The 24,749-nt window shown below is 42.5% G+C and overlaps 1 long non-coding RNA gene across 2 annotated transcripts; it reads right to left on the bottom strand.

Moving 5' to 3' along the window:
• Positions 1-658: 658 nt before the first annotated feature.
• On the bottom strand, positions 659-21,273 carry LOC113602873 (uncharacterized). Of its 2 annotated transcripts, XR_008300484.1 has the most exons (5): positions 19,194-21,273; positions 18,655-18,762; positions 17,304-17,467; positions 15,841-15,905; positions 659-2,390 (listed from the first exon to the last, which is right to left on the bottom strand). It is a non-coding gene; the product is annotated as an uncharacterized LOC113602873 (long non-coding RNA). The 2 variants fall into 2 exon arrangements; XR_003424403.2 differs by lacking the exon at positions 659-2,390 and having other exon boundaries at positions 14,370-15,905.
• Positions 21,274-24,749: the final 3,476 nt, after the last annotated feature.

Below are 24,749 nucleotides of genomic sequence, written 5' to 3'. Positions count from 1 at the left end.
CTCCGAAAGACTTCCAGAAACAGGGGCACCTGGTGGCTCCTGATTGGTTAAGCGCCTGACTTAGGCTCAGGTCATGATTTCATGGTTCGTGAATTAGAGCCCTGCGTCGGGCTCTCTCAGAGCCTGCAGCCTGCTCCGGATTCTGCGTCTCCCTCCCTCTCTGCCCCTCCCCTGCTCGCACTCTGTCTCTCTCTGTCTCAAAAATAAGTAAACATTAAAAAAATTTTTTTTAAACTTCTAGAAATAAAAAGACGAAACTTTAATTTGAAAATCTCACTGATTGAGCAAAAGGATTAAAAAAAAAAAAAAAAAAACCCAGCAACAACGGATCCTAAACATTTCACTAAAATGTCAAAATTCCATTTTTCTGGATTTTCCCCCTATAGAAGTCTGGACTAGTTGAAATAGATTTCTATGGGTGGAAAGCAATCAGAATAATTGGTTTGAGTAGCGCAGAGTAACCAATAAATTAGCTTGAACATGACCTTTCCAAGGCCGGCCTGTATTTTGTTTCTATTCTCTGGCCCTGAATTGTCGCTTGTTAATTGGTGGTTTGTTCCTCAGGCAGGCTGCTGGTTTCTGACACAGGGTAATGCATTATGAGATAATCTACTTTCTGTGACTTCACACAGTTCCCATGGCAACCGTCAATGCCATTTTCCTGCAGAGCGGCTGCCTCGCGTGTTCTGAATGTGTTGCGGGAATGTAAACATCTTCACTAGAAATGTCCCGTAACATGACAGTCCAAGAAAAGAATGGCATTTCTATAATTACAAATGGGAAACAATCGAGAATTATCCCAACTTTCCCCCTGGACCAAACGGGGGTGCAGGGTGGCTTTGTTGTTGCTGTTTTAACTTCTGTTTGAGGGAAAAAAATAAGGAAAAGGTTTAACAAGACTTACTCGAAGAGACACAACACTTCTTTGGAAAGACCTTGCTCATTAAAGCTTTGGTTCATTAGAACCAAGGTGGCAGCATTTCTGGAAGGAAAGAACCATATCTGTCAACCCAACTACCATGACTCCAGGCAAGCATTCACTGGGAGCCTCGGGTGACCTAGACCTCCTGTTGTTCAAAACTAATAATCTGAGGTTTTCTTGGTTGATGGAGAGAATTCTTTATTTTTAACTATTGCTAGCTAGCTATGTGTGTTCTCAAAGTGAGTTCCTAAGGACATTTCTCCAACCAAAAACTTCAAGACACAATCCCAAAGTAAAGGAAGTCAATGCCTGGATTTTTCTTTTAGCTTTATTGAGCTATAATTGGTAGACAAAAATCTGCATGTATGTAATGTGTACAGTTTGATGAGTTTGGACATAGCATCTGGATCTCGATGGCATTTTTCAATGACTTCTCTTTCTTTTATGTGCAATTCTTTCTGCCTTGTGTGCTCCCCCCACTTCCGGGTCAGTTCATTCCACTTGTTTTTTTAAAACTAACTTCAAATGTCACCTACTCTGGCAAGTTGTAGTAGGCAGAATTTTAATATGCCCCCCAAGATTCCCACCCCCTGGTGTATATACTATATGTAGTCTCCTCCCATTGAGTGTGGGTGATATGTATGTGCACATGGAATTTCTCTCCTGGGATTAGACTAATGAAAAGGGAGTTTATTCTGAGTGATCCGGACATAATCAGGTGCACTCTTTAAAAAAGTCAATATGGGGGGTATATGGGGGGGGGTGGCTAAGTTGGTTAAGTATCTGACTCTTGATTTTGGCTCAAGTCATGATCTCATGGTTTGTAAGATTGAGCCTTATGTCAGGATCTGCACTGATAGCACAAGCTGCCTGGGGTTCTCTCCCTCTCTCTCTGCCCACCCCTCCAAATAAATAAATAAATAAATAAACATTTTTTAAAGTCAATACAGGGCTGTCAGTTTCAACTTGGACATGTAAAGAGCTTGGAAATTTTTATTCCCGTCCTTACACCAAGAAAAAATTGGACAACGTGAAAAATCAATGAAGTTTTTTGACTCATGGGATGGCCGTAGTTGTAAGAGAAACTGCCACCCTAAAATCCAGAGAGACACAGGTGAGATCTGCTTACCCAGAAGATAAATTTTTGGGGTCGTAAGCTGGTAGGAAGACTCAGAAGGCAATTTTGACAAATTGCTGGAGGCTCAGTGTGGATGACCATGAGAGTGAGAAACTCCTGGAGGCCACAGCCTTAGAAGGACCCACGCTTTTGTGAGTTTTACCTCCAGGAACCCTACCAGGTTCACATGCTGAAGATCCAAGAAAGATCCCTTCTTGGCTCTGCCAGCAGGAGGGAAATACACCAGGAGCCTTCTCCATTACAAAGGCCTGACCTTCAGAAGAGCTTTGCCAGAGCTATCCACCTGGAAGGATCGTCCCACTCCAGCCTGCTTCAACATTCCCAGATCACCTACAGGGAGGAAAAACATAGTCAATAAGGATAAGGCCTTCCAAGAAACAGATAAAAAAACACTATAGCCAGGGAAGGAGGGAGGAGACAGGGGAAGGGGGAAAAACAACTGTATCACTGGAGAAATAGTTATGAAGGTCACAGCAAGACACAAATCCAGGGAAAGACTGTGATTTTTAATTAATTAATTTATTTTTTAGAGAGAGAAGAGCACGCGTGTGCACATGCAAGTTGGGGAGGGGCAGAGGGAGAGGGAAGGAGAGAATCCCAAGCAGGCTCCACATTTAGCACCAAGCCCACTGCAGGGCTTAATCTCACAACCATGAGATCATGACTTGAGCCCAAATCAAGAGCTGGATGCTCAATGGACTGAGCCACCCTGACACCCCCAAAAGACTTGAGATTTAACTGGAAGGTGTAGACTGCTCCCCATTCCTCATACCTTTCCACCACACCAATAGGTCTCCCATACAACAATAGTGGATTTGGGCCGAAACAGCAGCAAGGGACAGACTGTCTCTGGGGAGGGTACTGAAGGAAGCCCAGAGTCAAAAAGAGAGATACAAATAAGGGCATTGAGGAATGGGAAGCCTCTGGCACCTGTAGTTACAGCAAACATTAATACAGCACATTTTGTAGACAGAGTAACATAAACCCTTATGTTTAAGGCCTATTTACCTGATCCCCTATTACCTAATACAGCATGTCTGGCTTTTAACAAAAAATTACAAGGTTGGTCAAAAGGCAAGAAAAGCAGTCTGAAGAGACTAAATAATCATCAGAACCAGACTCAGATATGACACAGATGTCAGAATTATCTGACAGAATTTAAAATAGTTATAATTAATATATTAAGAGATCTAATGGAAAAAGTAGACAACCTTCGAGAATAGATGGGTGATGTAAGTGGAAAAGTGGAAACTCCAGGAAACCATCAAGTGAATGCTAAAAGTCAAAGCACAGTGGGGGCGCCTGGGTGGCTCAGTTGGTTAAGCCTCTGACTTCAGCTCAGGTCATGACCATTCGTGGGTTCAAGCCTGCATCGGGCTCTGTGCTGACAGCTCAGAGCCTGGAGCCTGCTTCCAATTCTGTGTCTCCCTCTCTCTCTGCCCCTCTCCTCTCATGCTCTGTCTCTCTCTGTCTCTCAAAAATAAACACTGAAAAAAATTATTTTTAAGAAATAAAAAGTTCAAAAAAAATCAAAACACAGCAACAGCTATGAAGGACACCTTCAGTGGGCTTGACAACAGACTTGGCATAGCCAAGAAAAGGTCCAGTGAGCTTGAAGATAGGTCAACAGAAATACCCAAAAAAGAAAATTCAAAGGGAAAAAAACAGAATAGAGCATCCAAAAATTGTGGGTCAACATCAGAAGAAATTACACATATAACTGAAACACTGTCAGAAGACAGAGTGAAGCAAAAGAAATATTTGAAGTAATAATGGCTGTGAATTTTCCAAAATCAATGACAACACCAAACCACAGATGTTCCAGAGAACATCAATGAGGATAAGTAAAAACAAAACCAAATGTATCAGGGCATTCATATTCAACCTGCAGAAAACCAAAGACAAAGAGAAAATCATAAAAGAAGCCACAAGAAAAAAACACCTTAGCGATAGAAGAACAACGGTAAGAATCATGCGGAACTTTGTATCAGAAGCCACGCGAGAGAGAAGAGAGTAAAGTAAAATCTTTAAAGTTTTGAAAGAATAAAACCCTACCAACTCGGAAATCCGTATCTAGCAAAATTCTTCAAAAGTGAAGGAAAAGTAAAGACTTCACAGACGAACAAAATTGGAGGGATTTTACTGCCAACAGACCAGCCCCGCGATAAATGTTGAAAGTTCTTCAGGATGAAGGAAAATTATATGGGACTGAAACTTGGAGGTGCGTAAAGAAAGGGAGGATGTTGTAGAAGGAATAAATGAAGGTAAAATAAAATAGTTTATTGTTGTCATTCTTTTTTTTTAATTTTAATTTTAATTTTTTAATGTTTATTTATTTTTGAAAGAGAGAAAGATAGAGCATGAGTGATGGAGGGGCAGAGAGAGACGGAGACACAGAAATCCAAAGCAGACTTCAGGCTCTGAGCTGTCAGCACAGAGCCCAGTGCGGGGTTCGAACTCATGGACCATGATATCATGACTTGAGCCAAAGTCTGATGCTCAACCAACTGAGCTACCCAGGTGCCCCTGTTGCCATTCTTAATTGGCCTAAAATATGACATATTGTTTGAAGCAATAATGGTTACAGTGTGCCAGATGAGTGTACTTATAGATAAGTAAATAACAGCGATATCCCAGTGGACAGGAGGAAGAAGAGTGAGAAATACTCTTGAGGCACCTGTACAACCTCTGAAGTGACGTAGTGTTTTTTGAAACAGACATAGATTGTTCGTAAATGGAGATTGCAAACTATAAATGGGATGTGGGATCCTGAGCGGGATCTTGGAATGGAAAACAATACTGGGAAAAACAAGAGGAAATCTGAATAAAATCAGAATTTGAGTTAATAATAATAATGGTTCATCATTGGTTCATTCATTGTGATAAATATACCACACTCACATGTGCTGTTAATGGTAGGACAAGGTATGTGTGGGATCTATGGGAACTCTCTGTCCTATCTTGTGACTTTTTCATAAATCTGAAATTTTTCTCAAGTTAAAGGGAAACAAAGTGAGACTCAGAGAGATGATCCTGCTGACATCAAGAAGGAAGCAAAACTGTCTTGGAGAAGGGCTGTTTCCTAGCTGCAAGGGCCTCAGTCCTACAACCACAAGTCAACCACAATGAGCTTGGAAGAGGACCCCAAGGTCCAGCCGAAAACCACAGAGTGGCCAAAGCCTTGACTGCAGTCTGGTGAGTCAGAGGATCTGTCTGAGCCGTGCCTGGAGCGGCTCTTTGGGGGGAAAATGATACTTCAAAACTCTACTTCCAACTGGAACATGTTTGGCACACAATCATGGTTTGCTGCACGAGCAAATGGAGTAAAGATGTAGGAGGGATTCAACGTTCACCACTGCCCCTCAGCACACAGCCCAAATGTGAAGAGTAAACGGAAGTCCTCTGAAACGGGAAAGTAAATGCCTTTACAGGCGGGCGGTGAAGTTCGTGTTCTGTCCTCTAGGGCGGGACACCCTTGGCCAAACAGAGAGCCAGTTCACAATTTTAAGGAATTGGAGTTATCTTGTTTCTTAGTCCAGAACAGATTAAATGAAATTTATGGGAGTTGACGCCCTAACAATGAACCCAGAGTAGGAAAATAAAATGCACCTGGCTGTTGAAATTGGGGTGTTTTGCTGCAAAGAAAATGCAGCAAGTGGGTGTCTAACCTCCAGTCTGTAGCCACATAATGATTTTGCAGATTTAAAAACAAGGCAATTGTAATAATGGGCATCTGCATTGCGCTGTCCACAGACAAGTTTCACTCAATCTTCTTAGCAAATGTGTGAGAAGTTAAGATGCTTGCTTGCAAGGAATAAAAAATGTAAAATCGAGGAAGTAATGGGTTTGGGGAGTGGTAGACAGTACAGAAGGGAGGAATGTGAGACGAAAGAGGATTCACTGGAGACTTCAGAGGTATTGGTGATGGTCTGGGTGTGGCAGGGATATCCAGGGAGAAGACAGAGCATCTTTCTTGGTTAGCACCACAAAGTTGAATAATATTAATGTCATTGTTATGATTATGCTTTAATCCTTGTGATGCATGCAATGCGCACTGGTCTACGCTGTGTCTGATTTTATATATAGAAAACCACTCAAGTGCATCAGAACTGCCTGCAAGGCAAGTCGTAGTGTTCCCTGAAACAGCAAAAGAGATTCAGGTTAAGTAACTCATAACAGGAGCTGAATCCACTTCTGCCTGACTTAAAAAAATTTTTTTAATGTTTTATTTATTTATTTATTTATTTTGAGAGACAGAGTGAGCACAGGGGGAGGGGCAAAGAGAGAGAGGGAGACAGAGGATCTGAAGCGGGCTCTGCGATGACAGCAGAGAGCCCAGTGTGGGGCTTGAGCTCCCGAGCCTTGAGATCATGACCTGAGCTGAAGTCAGATGCTCAACCAGCTGAGCTCCCTAGGCGCCCCTCTGTCTGATTCGAAAATGTCATTCCAGCCACTAGCCTCTTCTTGTGAGTAGGCCCCCACTCTCCAACTCTTTTTCATGTTTCTTAGAAGTAAAGGATGAAGCAGGCAGGATCGCTGAGACCCTGACTCTCAAACCACCCTTCCTGCTTACACAAGGTGGTGGTCAAGGCTTCACTTCAGCCAGAGTTTCCCACAAGCCCACTTCTTCACCGCAGAGTTCGGGTCAGATGCTGAGTGTGTGGTTCAGGCGTGAGGTATAAATGCCTTACTGCTTTCTGATGCTAGGGATGCACATGTTCAAGTAGGCACGCAGCAAGAATGACAGACAGACAGACAGACAGACAAAGACCTGGCTTCTCAAGAAGTCCCCAAGCCCACCTGCTCACACAGCCACCTGGATAAGAGATGGGATGTTAGAGTGTGTGTCTCTGTAATCAAATGACCTTGATTTTCTTTAAAAGCAAAGCCCAGTGGATGTCCTGGATCTTCAATGACCAGGTCAGTAAGTCCAAAGTGTTTTTCTTTCCTTATGGCAAGTTGGTGCCTAAAATGTGCTGCTTGGAAATAAGGTATTTATTCAAGACCCAAATGGTACTTTCTGTCTGGCTTCCAGCACCAGCCTAAATAAGTCTGGTCCATTTGTAAACTCTTCTTAGCCATAGGGGAGCCTGGGTGGATCAGTCAGATAAGTAGCCAACTGTTGATCTTGGCTCTAGTCATGATCTCATGGTTCATGAGGTTGAGCCCTACATCAGGCTCTGTGCTGGCAGTGCAGAGCCTGCTTGGGATCCTCTCTCTCCCTCTCTCTGCCCCTTCCCTTTGTGTGCTCTCTCTCTCTCTCTCTCTCTCTCAAAATAAATTTTAAAAAAACATTAAAAAGATAAGTAAACTATTCTTAACTATAAAATCCTCTTTTTGAATGAAATCTGTCATATACACATGATACAGCAGAGGGATACATGTGAGAGAGTTGTGTTTTTTCTGAATTCAAATCCATATCATTGGACACAATTCTTACATTATTTATGGAACCCATAATAGCTCCTTTCTAGGCATGAAGTTTAAAAATCATGATCTAGATCAGTCTCCAAACCTCTAGACCAAAGAAGGGTCAAAATGATCCATAGGAGTGTTGGAAAAAATTCTATACCTTTATTTTCTGTACCTTTTTATACCTTTATTTTCAGTTCATTTAAAATTTCTAGTTTGGGTGTCCTCTGATGAAAAATATCTATTAGAATGGTAGTACATTTAAATATTTTCTCAATAAACAAATATACCTATGTAGTTCAAAGGATGTGGGGGTGTGTGTGTGGTTTTACTAATAGGAGCACACGATCAAAATAGCTTGAAGGTCTCAGGTCTCTGAACTAGATGGGGGTCAGTAAACTTTTCCTGTAAAGAGCCAAACAGTAAAATATTTTAGGCTTTGGAGGCCATATGGGCTCTGTCAAAACCACTCAACTCAGCTTCTGTAGCATGGAAGCAGTCATAGACTATATGTAAATAAGTGAACATGAACGTGTTCCAACTGAATTTTATTTGCAAAAACAGGTGGTGGCCGGGTTTGGCCTACAAGCTGTAGTTCTCTGACCTAGGTGATCATGGCCTAGGTGATTTCTGGAGACAGTTTCAGCAGGAGCATCTTTTGGCTCAATTCCAATATTGACAAACTGTAGTGGGCCAGAGTGGAGGGTCTCCAATATCACCCATACCCACTCGATCCTAACCTTCCACATATGCAACCCTTCTTTAACAGCATTGAAATATATAACAAAGTCTCTTCAGAAATTACAAAGTGGTTAAATCTGAAGCACTGGAGTTGAACAGAAGTTAGAATGCAAATTCCACTGTGTAGAGCTGGGCTCAGTTTAATTACTTCTCCATCCCTGTCACGTGTAAAACCAGGACTCTAACAGCCACCCAGCAAGCATGCTGCACTGAGCGAGAGGGATAGTGGACCCAGAAGCATCCAGTGCAGAACCTGTCATGTAGTCTGCTATCCCGTAAGTGCTAGATTCCAACCCTGTCTTTGTTCTGGGCCTTTTTTTGACTTCCAAAGCAAAAAGTAGAAAAAAACAAACAAACAAACAAAACAAAAACAGAGTGAGAGCAAAAGGAAGAAGAGAGAGACAATGAGAGAGCAGAAAGAAGGTTTTGTCTTCCTATGCTCTTTCTCCCAAAGGTTTTGTGTCTTGTGTTGGGAAATCTGCAGCTCCTACTTGCTTTTGTCCCACACCCAGGAGCCTCCCTGAGGACAGGAGACAGGGATAAGAAGATGGGTGTGGCCAGCAGGATCTGTAACGCATCCTTTTGGTTATTGGTCCCCCAAAGGAGGGGTCTACACCGGGGGTCTTACAACATGATCCACTGGGGGCACAGGGAGGAAATGTTAGAACTTCTGTTCATATTTATTTATTTTTGTTTTGCAATGTTTATTTATTTACTCACAAATGGTGAGATCATGACCTGAGCCCAAACCAAGAATTGGACACTTAACTCGCTTCACCCACTCAGGTGCCCCATATTTATTTTTTATCTCATCTTTTTTAAATTTCTATTTTCGAAATTGAGATGTTTTCTTAGGGATTTAATATATTACACTGTAGTACATGCATCTGATTTATCAATAATTATACACACATTAAAGAATCGGCTCAAACAAATGCCCTCATTGTAGTACACGATCAAGGAGATAAAAAGTCGGGGATGGGGTGCCTGGGTGGCTCGGTCAGTTAAGTGTCCAACTTTGGCTCACGTCATGATCTCACAGTTCATGAATTTGAGCCCCGTGTCAGGCTCTGTGCTGACAGTTCAGAGCCTGGAGCCTGTTTCAGATTCTGTGTCTCCCTCTCTCTCTAACCCTCCCCGATTCATGGTCTCTCTCAAAAATAAACATTTTAAAAAATTGTTTAAAGTTGGGGAGACCTCTCCTTTAGGGTTTGACAGACACATTGATGTGTCAGGGGACTCCAGAGGCGGCAGGGTAAATTTGGTATGCCTTCTTGACGTATCCATGTTGTTTGCAGATGTTTCCATGATCGTTCAAGCAAATACAGATTTTGGAGTTAAATCCAAATCCTCATGATTTTTTTTTTTTAGTTTAAAGTTCAACATAAGACTTCTAAGAAATTTTTCAGTGCTTAGTTCCTTCAGGTATACTCCACACCATTCAAGAATCTGTGTCTACATTCTTCCATCTGGAAGGGGAAAGTCTGAGAAACAGTGCTATTGACAAAGGATCTGCTTGAATAAAGTTGCTCTTGGCTGTCTGAATCTAACTTTTTCCAATGTATAGAGGTAGGGGATATTCTGGAGGCATGCCCTGGAGACTCACATGAGACTCCTATATCAATATAAATAATAGTTTATGTTTATTAAGCACTTATTCCATGACAGGCATTTCATCTATGTCATGTTGTACAATCCTCATAACAGTATCACAGAGTAGATGCTATTAGTATTCTCCTTCTACAACTAAAGAACTGTGGTGGGTGGACTTCCAAAATGACCCTCCGTGACCCATGCTTTTGTATAACCCCTTGTCCTGGACTGTGGGCAAGACCAGTGGCTATGATAAGACGTCACTCCTGTGATGTCCTGTGGTTGTGTTACGTCATATGGCAAAATAGATTTTTGTAGATGTGATTGAGGTTGTTCATCAGCTGAGTCCATCAAAAGGGAGCTCATCCTGGGTGGGCCTGGCCTTATCAGGTGTGCTCTTAGAGGGTCCGGCAGTTACAAACAACAAAGACGAGAGAGATGTGTTTCTGCCGGCCTGGAAGAAAGCAGAGTTATGTCGTGAGCCACCTAAGGCAGTTATGTGTTAAGAAACTGCAGGCAGCATTTGGGATCTGAGAATGTTCCATGGCCAACAGCCAGAGGCAGAACAGGGACCTCAGTCCTCTTACCACAGGGAAAGGAATTCTGCCAAAGATCGGTCATCTTGGAAGAGGAGCTCAAACCTCAGCTGAGAATTGCAGCCCCAGCCAGAACTCTGATTTCAGCCCAGTGAGACCCTAAGTAGATTCCCAGGCCGCAGAAACTGTGAGGTAATACATTTGTGTTCTTTTAAGCCACTAAGTTTGTAGCAATTTGTCACACAGCATGGCAAACAAATACAGGAAAACTGATCCTGCTAACCAGAGGTGGTACCGGAATGCAAACCCAGGCACTCCTGGTACATTCGTTTGCCCATTCATTCATTCACTCATTCAACTCTGTTCCTGGCTCCGGAAGTACAACAGTGAATAACATGTGTTCCTGCTGTGATAGAGACACCATTCTAGAATCTCCAGAACTCTTGCTTTTAGTACGGGGCCACACTGCTCTCTTGTAAGCCAAAGGGGCCGTAAGACAAAGTATAGTCCCCAAGTAGGAAAGGGATTTCAGATCCCTGTTTTCAACTTCTCAGGTGAAGGTGCTTTTTCCCAAATACAAGAATGGGAATGCACAAGCCAAGATGAGATCACCACTTTGCTCTGGCTTTCTTCTTGGACTCAGAGGGTCTTTCCCACATAGACCAAAGAAGGTCGGTGTAGGGGGCTTCTGTCACAACATGCTTTGTCATATATTTAATCTTATTTGATCTGGTTTGTTTCCATGGGGTTTTTTCCTAATCCGTTTGTGATTCTTTTAAAGATATTCAGGATAACTAATAAATCTTCCAATATGGTTTTCTTTACTATTTTTTGTAGATTCAATACTTGGATGCCAATGCTTGGAGAGAAAGGACTGGAAAGTTGCCATTAGTCTGGGAGGGCTCTGGTTGAGCCATGTTTAGGTGTTTAGTATGTTTCTCCTGCACACCAGAACCTGGCAGTGTGGCAAATGAAAAGAAAGTCTATCTCATACCTATGTGCTCAGAGGCTGGACAGAAAACACACACACATGAACATCTAAGAGTATAAACCTTCAGAGATGCAGACATCAGGGCACACCTAGGAAAGTCCATGGGCTCTGGAGTCACCCTGACCCAAGTTTGGATCCCTCCTCTGCCCCTCTCTGCCTTAGTAGAGTTAATCATAGTGATAGCAACAGCCATCATTTTATTAAACGTCTCCTCTATGCCAGGCACAATGCTGAGCCCTATATACATAATTGCAGTGACTGAACCCATGAACCTGGAAAGTACAGTATACTCCTCATTTTATAGATGGGGCCATAAAGCTCAGAAAAGTTAAGCAACCTGCCCCACATCACCCACCTGAAGAGTGGGGGAGGTGAGATTTCTGTTGAACTTCCTAACCTAAACTCCGGGCTTCAGTTTCCTCAATAATAAAATGGGCTTAATAATGCCCACTTCACAAGGTTGTGTGGAGGAATAAATGAGATCATGTCCTCACTGCCCCTGGCCAAAGGCAGTCACTCAGGACATGTTAGTTTCCCTGTGGAAAGAACTACTGGGCTGCAGAAGTACCAGCAGTCTTCCTGGAGGAGGTGTGGCCTGCGAAAGGTGCATTACACTCAGAGACCATTTGGAGTTCGAAGTCGTTAGAGTTACGTCCAGTTTGCCTTGGCAGTCAGGCTGCTGGGCACCACGCAGAAAAGAAAGAACTCTGCCTGATTTAATAACAGCGATTCATTCTCTCCTCTGCAGGTAAGTCTGGTGAAGGCACCTGGGATTCCGCTCTTGGTGCACACGCCTCAGTGCTGGGCACACACCAGGATGCTTGACTCGGCTGCTTTGCAGATGAGAAGGAGCCCAACAGGTGACCCCACAATATGCCACTTTGGCATGTGGATTATTTTGAGCTGAAGGCAATCAAGACCCGGCAGATTCAAAGAAAACTTTTTTCTCTCTCCCTTAGCTACGCTTAGATAGGGGGACTGGCCCAGAGAGAGAGCTATTACCAGTGATGACTTTTTATCTGAAATGACCTATCTGTGTGGCAGGGCAAACATCTAATTACCAAACATCTGGTCCTCTTTTGTTCTGTGAATCACCTTCCCCCACTTTGAAGCCCCAGGTCCCTAGCCGATTCCTTAGCTCAGGATGGCATATCAGCCACCATTGCCAGAATTGTCCTTGGGTGTCATATTTTTTATGGCACTCCAGGATGTACGTAATTAAATTTGTTTTTCTCCTGTTAAACCGTCTTATGTCAATGTAATTATTAGACCGGCCAAAGCACTGAAGGGGCGGAAGGGAAACGTTTCCCCCTCTGCCCTGGAGCACTGCACTAAGAGGAAAACGGTGCCCTTCTTGAGAAGGTGTAAGCTCTTTTCCATTTGAATTGACAGAGAAATATTTATCCAGGGTTGCAAAAATCCTCCAGGAGGGCATTGCGTTAAAAAAAGAAAAAGAAAGAAAGAAAGAAATTTCCTGCTGTACTGGAGAAGCAGTGCCTCCCTTTTGACATTTCGTAAGGCATAAATCTGATAGCAACAGAGGCCCCAGAGACAGGGTGTTAGCTAAACTTCAGGTGAAGGCATATTGCGCAGGAAGTCGGGGAGCACCGCGTCCTTGCCTTTGTTATCCTGAGCACACTCATCTACAGTGTCTCTGGTGTCGTCTTTCTCCAAGGTTAGCTCGCCAGGGACTCCGGCTTTCCATTGCAGCCTCTTCAAAACGCGTGTTTTAATCCACTCCCCCAACTCCCTTGCCCGGGTCCTGATAGGTCCTGACGGGCGATGACTCCAGGATCTGAATGTGAGAAATTTGGCAGAGCCGTCTGGGGCCTTGCGAAAGCCTGTTCCTGTTGTTTCTGGCTGGCTTCTTCAAGTCACCCCTTTGGTGAAGGGGCAGCAACGGTGACCGCCATTAGGACCAAGGGGAGGTTTTGGACCAGAATACCCACCAGTGCTCATGGTGGGGTTCAAGAAGACATTTGCTGCACCAGCTTTGAAAAACTATTTATTTGTTTGTTTGTTTACTTATTCATTCACTCATTCATTCATCTATTTATTTATTTCAAAGTTTATTTACTTTTGAGAGAGCACAGGAGCAGGGGAGGCGCAGAGGATCCAAAGAGGGCTCTGCGCCGACAATGGCGAGCCTGATGCGGGGCTCAAACCTACAAACCCTTGAGATAGTGACCCGAGCCAAAGTCGGAGGCTCAACCGACTGAGCCACCTAGGCGCCCCACAATTTTGTTTATAAATAACGACTGGGTAGGGTTGGGAATCTGATCCTCTATGGGATGAATTTAGGGATCTCCTTAGTTACGTAGAAGACATTGAGTTGCTGTGGTGCTTGAACTTTTGTGCAAATGTGATTTACCTGCTTAGGGTTGTTTGTTTTTTACAGAAATTGACCTTTATTTATTGTACTAAGGTCTGCCTGACATTTGATCCAGAGTAAGTCTCGTTTTATGGAAACTGTAGATTCCTGGCCTCCATTCCAGGAAGATTTGCATTTTGCAAGACTTAGGTGCCATTATTTATATATATATATGTATTTATATATATTTATATAAATATAAATATATATGTATTTATATATATTTATATAAATATAAATATATATGTATTTATATATATTTATATAAATATAAATATATATGTATTTATATATATTTATATAAATATATATGTATTTATATATATTTATATAAATATATATGTATTTATATATATTTATATAAATATATATGTATTTATATATATTTATATAAATATATATGTATTTATATATATTTATATAAATATATATGTATTTATATATATTTATATAAATATAAATATGTATTTATATATATTTATATAAATATAAATATATATGTATTTATATATATATAAATATATATGTATTTATATATATTTATATAAATATATATTTATATGTATTTATATATATGTATATATATATACACACATATATATACATACATACATGTGTGTGTGTGTGTATATATATATATATATATATATAAAGTAATCTCTACATCCAACATGGGCTGGAATTTACAACCCCAAGGTCAAGAACCACGTGCTCCACCAACTGAACCAGCCAGGTGTAATTTTGATGTAAATGGCTAGGGAGCCAACCTCTAGAAGCTTGAAGAAAGGACTCTGAAGTCAGGAACCAGCCTCTGGCTCAAATTCAAACCCACTAAGGCATTTACTTGCTGTGTGATTTTGGGCATGTGATTTAACCTCTCTGGGCTTTGGTTTCCACATCTATAAGTAAACCTCTGTCTCAAGATGTCTGTCACCTTTTGGAATCCTAGACTACTGAATCTTTGGATGGAAAAGGAAAGGGGACAGGAGCCAACATTTGGTGGAGCCCCTAAGGTATGCCAGGCTTGTGATCACACTCCCACTAAGTCTCCTTCAGCTAAGTTTTTCTCCTTCCCAAGTCAAAGAGCCTGTGCTACTCTGTTTGGGCTTCTGAAAAATGCCTTCAGGGCAGAGATTTCTGACCCATGTTCTAACACAAAATGTGCACGGTGGATTAATTTTGTTCAACACACCTTGGTTGTTTTGTGAAAGGAAAGTCTATGCAACTGAGTTCACTCATTCCCAGCAAGCATTTTTTGAGCTCTACTGTGCTCCAGAGCCTGTGTGCAATGCTGGGGACCCCATGGTGGGCCATCTTTGTGGAGCTGGGCACACTGGCACTCCTCGCTGGCCGATCGTGTGAACTAATTCGCAAGCAGGTGGAGCAGACACTGCCCGGCTCAGCCTGGGTTAGGAGAGGCTGAAGGGAAGCCATCAGAGTCTGCTCTGGGAGCTGAGCCGAACTCTGCATCCCAGCTTGGCTGCTGGGAAATGAGAGAGACTCAGGCCAGCTGAATTCAAAACACCTGCCTGAGATAAATAGCAAAATAATAATAATGTGATATTTAAACACTGGCGTCCAGACTTCTTAGCCACTGTGCATGCTTGTAGGGAGAAGCCTGAAGCAATGGAAAGATCACACACACCCCCTTAAACAGAAATACTGAGACATGAACAAGCAGGTTTCCTCAACATGTGGTCCCCAGGCCACTGGCCACACAACCATCTCAGGGAGCTTATTTTAATTTTGGGCTCCTGTTCCTTTTCCAAATTTACTGATTCAGAACCCTGAGGGGGCGTGCTTATAAACTGTGTATTTAACAAGATCTGCAAGCCTCCCCACTTCCCCTCACAGTGAGCCGACTCGAATCTGAGAATTTCTGGAATGTCGCTACAGCTAAATCTGTATAACTTATGCAGTAGATGTGTCTCCCTCCTTTCTGGTCTTAGTGGTAATAAAAATAATAATTGGCAATATTTACTGAGCACTCTCTATCTGCCAAGGAGTGGTAGATCAGGCATTTTACACACAACTCATTTTATCTTCACAAATACTCTATTTTGGTCCTATTGTCATCCCCATTTTCAAGATGGTGAAACTGAGGCACAGAGTTTGGTGACTTGCCCAAGGTCTTACTCATTAGGAATACAGCCAAGATTCAAACTCAGATCCACGGCTCATGCAAGAAAGGATCCGAATTCCTGTAAACACAAAACAAAATAAAAGCAACATGTTGGTGGCAGCTGCTTTGGGGTGCTGGGAACAAAAAGTTTAATTTTTGTCTATGTGCCCTTCTAATTTTCCCTACAATAAATGTGTATTTGTTTTTAGTATGAAAACAGACCGGCGTTCATATTTGTTATTCTGCACTTACTTGCTGTACAAATTCAGGTAAATATATAATATCATTGAAGTTCAAGGTTCTCATCTGTAAAATGGGTATAATTTGTGTTATTGTCAGACTGAACTAAGATATTTTAAATTAGAGAGCTCAGTGCAGTTACATAAAAACACATTAGGTCCCTTCCTTATTTATTTACCTCTACTACTCTCCGACCCCCCAAAAAAGGCATCATTGTTTTCCACTAATGACTGGAGCTACAATTGTACCCTGAACCCCAGAGCCTTCCCACCCCGAGTGTGGTCCTGGACTAACAAACATCATGAGCATCCCAGAAAGCTTGTTAGACTCTCGGTCCCCCACCCAGGACCTACTGAAGCAGAATATGCATTTTAAGAACTGCACTGGTTCTCATGGAAGCATGGTCTAGAAGATTGTTCTCCAAAAAGGGGAGTGTCACACAGGGAGTTAAATCACTGATGTTCTGGGAAGCAGGAAGAAAATACTAGAACTTCTACTTATGTTGACCTTCCAATTCCTTTGTTAACATCTGGTATTTGTGCATGTTTTATGATGTATTCAGTAGATTAGTAGTGAGTACACACATACACAGTTTGTAAGTAAACATTGTCCTGAAGGAGGGGACCCTGAGGAGGGGATCCAGAGTTCTGCACACTCAGATAACATTGGCCTGCCACACTTCCCACAGCAACTTCCGGGAAGTTGGTTAGGAAGGGGGATGCGCCTCCCATGCTCCGGCTGTTTCCTTAACCTTTTGGTGCTACTTCTAACCTTTATCCTCCCTGGGAAGGGAGGATATCCTACCCTGCTGGGTAAATTGGTAGCTCACCTTTTTTCCCCCTATCCCTCAGGGAGAGCACATTTCACTCCTTCTTCCCATGATGTGCACTTTAAAGGGGCTTCTCTGTCTCTATGGGGTACCCCATCCACCACCACACCATCAAGTCTCCCACCTGCCCTGTCTCCATTGTCCTTGCTCAGCAAAATCCAAATCCCAGTGAACCCCAACCCTCAAGCCGGCTCGGTGCCTGCTCAGGAAGCAGGATGCAGCCGAGAAAACACATACCCAGGCTGACAGCACTCTCCTTAGATTTATGGCCGTGAAAGTCAGATGGACCCTAAATTCTGCCTGCCTCCCCCCACATCCCTACCAAGTTTCCCTCCTTCCATTACTCTCCCTTCCCTTGTTTCTCAACACCGCCCCCCCAGTCCACACCCCCCCCCCCCCATCCCCAACCTCAGATCGGGACCTTCGTCCCATGCTTCACATGTTGAGAAGGGGCTGTCCTTTGCCAGGGCATGCCTGGCCTGGATGTTGCATTTAGATACTTCAGTCCTCTGGAATCAAATCAGCTCGTCTCTGGTGTTGTGTTCTTTCCAGCACATGCCGCTGCTGGCTCTCTGTCAATGTTGAATCCAAACACCACGGTTTTAGAAACTGCCCTTTTTCCAAGCACCTTATTAATCCTCAAAGCACTTGTGAGCTTTAAAAAATGGTGCTAGCAGCATGTGACATGTGTGACAGGCCACGGCTTGCACTCCCCATTTTCCACACCAGGAAAACTGGGACAGCCGGGCAGAGTTCCTGAGCCAGCGTCATACAATGAGTCAAGTCAGAATTGGAGGGGCTTATCCCCTTCCTAAAACCCACTGCCTCTTTGGGACTGTATTAAAATAAAAAGGAATTTTTAAAAATGCAAAATACAAAGACTTCTCCCCTGCCCCCTCCCCCCAACATGAGTTTGAATGCTGTGGTCTGGAAGATGTCTACTAACATAAGCTAGTTTCAAGGCCCAGAATCCAGGATGAGAGCTAGAGACACCAGGGACAGGTCAGTGTTTTTATCCAATGAGATCTTTTAAAATAACAAGAATGACTCCAATCCGGGCTGGCTGTTCAGTTCTCCCAGTGGCTGTCAAATGCCAGGGAAGCTGGGCTTTGCAGAATGGGCTTTGCAGAAACACTGAAGCCAATTTAAAATGCCTGTTTCTAGGCCCCCAACTAGACCTACAGAATCCAAATCTCTAGGGCTGGATCAGAAAATCTTGATTTTTTTAAGACACCCCTTAGCTGCTCCTGATGCACACACAGGTTTAGGAGCCCTTGAGTCCTTGTCATTATGACTCTATTTATATCCTAAAATGGCAAAGCTGGCAGGGACTTAGAGATGCTTTAGTCCAACCCCTCATTTTACAGATAAGAGAATGAAGTCTTGGAGAGATGTGGCCTGTCCAAGTTCCTAGACCCAGGCTGAGTTAACTGTGGCCCATTTAACTTTGGGTTCCAGTAGCAGGATCTAATTTCAGGATCAAATTGGCACCACAAAAATACACTTGAATATTAACTTTTTAATGGCTAAAAAGCAGAGCCAGGTTTTCTTATTTAGATTCTCCTATCCAGTAAAGTAGGTAATTTAAATCGTAAGACTAGTCATCCTCGCACTCTATAAAACTCAATCAAGTGATTTCCATCTTCAATGGGGGAATAATGCATTTTATTTTTCGGCATTGGCCTTTAAGTATTGAGCAGTATTGGTCCTGAAATCGGGTCTCTACCTCCATATACAGCTCCCAGGAATATTTGCTCACCGTCTTTCATTGGCCCGGTCAGTTAGATGGATGCCTGTGGCTGGCTGGTGTCTTTCAAACACTGAATGATCAGGTGACCTCCTTAGTTGGACCTTGAAAGCCACTCACCTGAAACAAACAAAATGCAAACGCCTTCTGTGTGTGCTTTCTCCCTGTGGTAGGTTTGCAAACAGGGGTTATACACCCGATGTAGAGAAAGAAAAAAAAAGCTCATGTCCCTTGGCCCAGGGAACAGAGTAGCTGACAGAATAAACATGCTATCTTAGGCAGTATAAGAACTAGGAGGGCAGCTGCAGCAGTTACTACCTGATGTCCCTACCCTACCGAGGTCTCTCCCTTTAGGGATTTGCTCCTACCGTCTTGGCTTGAGCTGTGTAGCCCAGGCCTGTGTATTTTGCTGCTGGCAAGCTGTGTGCTTTCCTGGGCATCTGCCTCCTTAAACCCACCAGAGCCCGCTGGGAGCTTTGAGCCCAGCACGGTGCCTGGAACTTTGTGGGCATTCACAAAAAATATTTGTTGAATTTTTGAACTGGACTTACCCTCCTCTCTGATATCCATATGTTTCTTGAGCTGCTTCCAACTGAATAGCTGATGCCAAAGTGAAATCGACTGGATTTTTCTCCAACAAGCATTGAGTGCCTGCTGTTTGCTGTGGCTGTATTAAGATCAGTGAAATAGAGGCCCTCCCTGCCAAGAGGCTGTAATTGAGGGGGAAATGCACACAGACATTCACGTCATCCTTACATAAGGTAGCCTGTGATAAACGCAATTCAAAGAAGTGCAAAGAGGCAGGCCGCACAGTGGGAAGATTCCTGCCTGACTTCCTCCTCTTTATATAGATTTTTAACAGCTTTATTGAGGTACCACTGACATTAAAAATTGTATGTACTTAAGATGCGTGACCTGATGTTTTCATATGCACATACATTGTGAAATGATCACCACTATCAAGCCAATTAACATATTTATCACCTCTACACAGTTACCGTTTGCACGTGTCTATTGAGAAGATTTAAGATCTATCCTCTTACAAATATCAAGTATACAATACAGTATTGTTAACTCTCATCACCGTCTCCGTATTAGACCTCCAGAACTTATTTATCTTGCATAACTGCAACTTTGTGCCCTTGACCCATATCGTTCCATTTCCTCTCCCCGCACCCCAGCCCCCCCACCGCCAGCATTCTTCATTCTGCTTCTATGAGTCTGACTATTTTGGATTCCACATATAAATGAGATCATGCAGTATTTCTTGTTCTGTGTTTTGCTTAGTTTGCCTAGCATAATGCCTTCAAGGTCCACCCATGTTGTCACAAAGGGCAGGATTTCTTTCTCTGTTAAAGGTTAAACAATATTTCATTATATATATACATATATATATTTCATTATATATACATATATATTACATTATTGTTATATTATTACATATTACATATTACATCATTACATGTCCCTTTATCTGCCTGAGGACACTCAAGTTGTTTCCACATCTTGGTCATGGTGGATAACAATGCAGTGAACTTGGGGGTGCAGACACCCTCCTAACTCAGGGCAGGTTGTTTATCGCCTGTTGCCCCTTCTCCAGACAGTAAACTCCTCAAGGGTAGGGATCTTTGTTACTGTTTGCTGATCTTGCCAAGCACTGAAAACAGTAGCCGGAACATAGTAGGTGATTTAAAAATAGTTCTAAATGATTTGGATTCAGATCCTCTTTCTGCTGGTTATCAACTACATGACCTAATCAATGCTTTTTTTTTTTTTTTTTTTTTTTTTTGGGCTTCAGTGTCCTGATCAATGAATCTAGAAAAATGATAGTTGAGAGGATCAAAGTTTTTAAAACAAGTGGTTTTCAACCAATGGCATTAATCTTACTGTGATCATCATATCCTCTTAGTGATAATATTTTTAAAAGGCACATATCTCAGGAGAGATGATTAATTATAACTGACACACTGATTCTATCTTGTAACTATCCATTAGGTTACTTTCAGCCAGAAGTCACGGAAAACCAATTTGCAATGGCTTGATTTTTTTTTTTTTCCTCGTATAATAAGTCTGGAAGTGAATCTACAACATCAGAGCTGGCGTCTCTATAATTCTCTTGACCAGGGATTGACAAACGATGGCCCACAGGCCAAATCAGGCTTGCCAACTGTTTTTGCAAATAAAGTTTTATTGGAACACGGTTATGCTCATATGTTTACATATTATCTTCGGCTGCTTTTGTGCAACAACGGCAGAGTTGAGTAGTTGTAACAGAGACTATATGGCTTGAAAAACCTAAAATATCTGCTTGTTGGCCTTCACAGAAAAAGTTTCTGACCCCTGCCCTTACCATTTCTTAATGTGCTCTGGAAAGCACATTTGCTTTCAGGACAAGGTTGGAAAAGTGGTGTAAGCCCCATCCGGCCCCAGCTGACTTTCCTTTTCACCTCACGGGTCACATGGTGACCTTTTGCAGAAAAAGAGTCTCGGATACTAAGAGATGGATAAACCTGAGCTTTCCAGTAATGGAGCCACTAGCCGAGTGCAGCTATTAAGGACTTGACATGTGATTGGACTCAAGAGAGATGTGCTGTAAACATAAAACATACAGCAGATTTCAGTACCAAAAAGAAGGCAAACCGTCTCATTAATAGTTTTGTATTGATTGCATGCTAAAATGCTAATATTTTAGATATATTGAGTTAAATATACGATCAAAATTAATTTTACAAAATTTAAATATACCATCAAAACCAGTTGTACAAAAACTAAAACATACTCTCGAAAGAAATCATACAAAAATTAAAACATACCCTCAGAATAACTTTCTGCTTTTTTAATGTGGTCGCCTCACAGTTGTGGCTCTCAGTCTGTTTCTCTTGGACAGCGCTGTGCTGGGCTAATCATGACCCATTGCCTGAGGCTGGGAAAATTGTTACCTTAACCACATAGGCATTCTGTCAGCAAGGAGAACGGGGGAGGAATGGGGAGGCCAATTTGGACAGTAACTAACAGGGTTTGCCATACTCATTTGTTTAACCAAAAAAAGAAAAGAAATGAGTACCCAATCCGTGGCAAGCACTGAGAGATGATAGCATACACACGGTCCAGCCATCATGGACCGGAAAAGGTAACATTGGACCTGGGCCTTGTAGAATGGATTGGACTTCGAAAGGCAAGTGACAGGTAGTGTTGGGTAGGATGAGCTGGAGGGCATTCCAGATTCCAGTCTGAGGGTGGAGAATGTAAAGATGACTGGGGGGCGGGGAGGGGGCAGGTAAATAGGGAACAGGATGAGGAGGAAGGTTTTTACCTCCACCCATTCTCCTCTTCTCCCTGCTGTACCTTAATCCAAGCAAACTCACCTTCTCTCCATTTCCCAAACATATGGGCATTCCCACCCCTGAGACTGAGATGTCCTTCCTCATTTTCCTCTCCCCTGGGGGGGGGGGGGGGTGGTGCTCAGTCAAATCCCATTATATTTCCAGGCTCAGCACATGCATCCCCTGTCCAGGAAAACTTCCTTGACCCCTAACCCCAGAAGTTAAGCTCTACTTCCTTTGTGCTCTAATAAAAAAATAATAATAGTATTAAAGTAGTAATCATGAACATCTGTTGAACACTTATTACGTCTCTGGTGTCGTGTTTATACTGTATATGAATTAGATTATTTAAGTTGCATGACCACCTTATTAAGTAAAAATTGTATCCCATTTTACAGATGAAGAGAATGAGGGTTAGAAAAATTGATGGGTCCATTTTACATGTCCTGAGCTAAGACTGAATACTACAAAAAAAAAGTAGGAGGCTTCCAGGTGGATTAAGGGTAGAAAAAAGACATTTTAGAGAACATGGTGTTTCACCAAAGCAGGTGATTCCCTAATAGGAGAGGCAGACATGGCAGGAATGAGACCCAGAGAAAGAGGAAGAAGCACGTAAAAATCAGACAGGGAGGAGCCCACATGTCACACAAAGATGCATGAATTTTACCTTTTAGATGACTGGGAACCACCGAAGGAGTCTACACAAAGGGCATCACTCAGTTTGCATTCTGGAGACAGGAGAACTTTTAGGAGGGGATCCCACCCATCCAGACAAAAGATGATGAGTTGTATCAGAAGGACAGTAGCAGCAGGGGTGCCTGGGTGGCTCAGTCGGTTAAGCATCTGACTTTGGCTCACATCATGATCTCACGGTTTGAGGGTTCGAGTCCCGCATCCGGCTCAGCACATTGATGGTGTGGAGCCTGCCTGGGATTCTCTCTCCATGTCTCTCTCTCTCTGCCCCTCCCCCCAATTCACACTTTCTCTCTCCCTCTCTCTCTCTCTCTCTCTCTCTCTCTGTCGAAATAAAATAAACTTAAGGGGTAAAAAAGGATTGTAGCAGCAGAAACAGACATTTGGGGGAACTTTGAGAGGCATGACCCTGGTAATTTGTACCCTGGGATAAGAAGATGAAGGTTGCACCCCCACTTCAGGTGTGGCTATGTCACTCACCTCATCTAACCCCACATCCTTCTTCAAGTTAGGTGTCCACATTCGGATGAGGGCCCCAAGACCCAGGCAGATAAGCAGCTTGTTCAAGGTCACACCGAGTATATGATAGAGGCGAATAACCTATCTGGCCTTTCCAAAGCCCAAGATCTTGTTGCGACCCTGCATCACCTCTAACCTTAAACTAGGAAATTATTCTCTGTCCTCATCTCTCCTTGTTTGTCAAACATTAAGTATGAGGGACTCATTCATTTACAGAGTGTTTAAATTCCTCACTAATCTGCAGAGTACCTTGCTATCTGGGTTCTTCACTTGATATGCATTTTGTGTCTTTTGGGTAAATACCATGTTTGCAGATGGATAGCAGTCCCCCTATTTTGTACATACTCATGCCTTTAATGGTAAGAAATTAAGGGCCAGAGACATCCAGTAAATTATTCAAGATCCTACCATCAGTAATGAGCAGAACTTGGGTTTGAACTCACATCTGTCTTATTCCATGTTCTTGCTCTTAAATACTACACTCTCCAACTTCCCGGATTAAAGGATTAGGTCCAGCCTACAGAGGGGAGAACCTGGGAAAAGACTGACAAGGAAGACACTAGTTTTTTGGTTCCCCATTACCTTTTACACCTACCTGCCAGGCACTTTGCCCTTAATTCTGCAAAATGCAGAGATAAAAGTATTTGTTTCATAAGGATACTGTAATCCATGCAATTAGCTCATGCACACAGTAGGTGTTTGATGAAAGGAAACACTATCTTTTATAATTTAACCACTAGCTGCCCCTTCAGTTGTATAGGCTGGCTTTGCTCTGGCTTTGAGCCAACCTTTCTGCAAAGGTTGACCCTTCACTGACTCCTACATGAAATTCAATTGTTCAATCATGGCTTTTGCAGTTTGGGTAAACTCTTTGTGAGGAGACAGTGGATAGGGTGTACTATTTCCAGGAAACAGCTTAGAAAGCCTCCCATAGATGTAGTGAAGATGCATCCTAATCAGGGTGAGCCCAGAGAATCCATGTCTGCTTACAAACTAAAGCAGATACATACAATGGAACATTACTCAGCCTTAAAATAGAGGGAAATCTTGTCATGCTACAACAGAGATGAAACTTGAGGACATTGATAAGTAAAATAAGCCAGTCAGGGAAAGACAAATACTACAAGATTCCACTTATAGAAGGTATATAAAGTAGTCAAATTCATGGACACAGAAAGTAAGATGATGGTTTCCAGGATCTGGGGCCCAGGGGAAATGGTTCAACGTGTATAGAGTTTTAGTCATGCAAGATGAAAAAGTTTTATCGATCTGCTATACAATGATGTGAATATAGTCAATGATACTGTATTGTACTCTTAAAATTTTGTTAATAGGGTACATTTTATGTTATGTATTTTTTTTACCATAATATAAGGAAAGAGGAAGGGAGGGAAGGAGGGAGAAAGGGAAAGAAAGAAGGGAAAAAGGAAAAAGGGATCAAAGGAAGTATTCCATCCTAGAGCCTTCAGAGGGGTCATGGCCCTGGCAACACCTTAATTTCAGACATCCAATCTCCAGTACAGCAAGAGAACACATTTCTGTTGTTTTGAGCTGCCTAATTTGTGGGCATTT

The sequence above is a fragment of the Acinonyx jubatus genome, chromosome B4 (genome assembly GCF_027475565.1).
Source record: "Acinonyx jubatus isolate Ajub_Pintada_27869175 chromosome B4, VMU_Ajub_asm_v1.0, whole genome shotgun sequence".
NCBI lineage: Eukaryota > Metazoa > Chordata > Mammalia > Carnivora > Felidae > Acinonyx > Acinonyx jubatus.
Note: the sequence above shows the minus strand (reverse complement) of the source record. Positions and strands in the feature narration are given on the sequence as shown.